We start from the raw sequence: 1,027 nt of genomic DNA on the forward strand, positions 1-1,027 counted from the left end.
CATTTGCATGATAAATAAATCACAAAAAAGTTCTCTGAAAATTCTGTGTTTTTAGTGATAATGAAATAACTTCTTTTTGCTTTTTATAAACAAACTGAAAAACATACCCTATCAGGTAAAGCTAAATCTGTCCTCAATTTGAAGGTTGCTTTGAACTCTGTAAAGCTTAACTGAGTATGGTCCTGTTGGAAGTAGTAAGCTCTTGCCTTCCTTCCAACCTTTGAACTGTCGTACTCAGCCACATATAAGAGATTTACAATTTAATGTAGACTCCAAGCCCCGGTGCAAGTTGGCAATTTTTCATATGCATACCACTGCCATATGTGAAAAAATAAATGTGTGGCAGAGAAAGTTTTAGGACCAATTTTGGATTCAATCCTGAATTCTTTGACTTTGTTGTCTGCCTAGCCTCATGAACCTATCAGCTGCCTTAATAATTACATGCCAGGCTGTCAGTGGTAAGTCATCAGTGCTCAGATTTACAATTAGACTGTGTGAACAACAAATGGGTAATAAGGACCCACAAGAAAAGCTTTAATAAACTGCAATTTATGTGGGAGAAGAAGATTAAACTTTTGCCTGGCACACCTCGACTGCTTGGACTGGGTAAAATATTAATTACACAATAATTGTTCTGTTCATCCTATGGTGGGGACTAATAATGACTACATTCTTCCAACCAGGAAAGAATCCCACAAACACATGTATCTATTGTAGTATAGCACTTACAAGTTACAAAGGAAAGAGATTAGAGTGAACCATCATCTGCTACCTCATCTGGACTCTCTTCAATTTGGTGTTCAGAAGATATGATTCTACTCTTGAAAATCCAGCTCACTAGAGGCAAATGATTTCTTAAATTTTTCTTTACCTACCGTATCATCGATACATCTCACCATCCACAGATAACACTCAAGAGACTAGGAAAATGGGTTGGAGAAAGGAATCGAGAGGTGGTGCAGTGGTTTGTGCACTGGATGATGGTCCATATCTCTGTCTGGCCATCCAGATTTAGGTTTTCCTTGAT

This window comes from Schistocerca piceifrons, chromosome 2 (assembly GCF_021461385.2).
Source record: "Schistocerca piceifrons isolate TAMUIC-IGC-003096 chromosome 2, iqSchPice1.1, whole genome shotgun sequence".
Taxonomy (NCBI): domain Eukaryota; kingdom Metazoa; phylum Arthropoda; class Insecta; order Orthoptera; family Acrididae; genus Schistocerca; species Schistocerca piceifrons.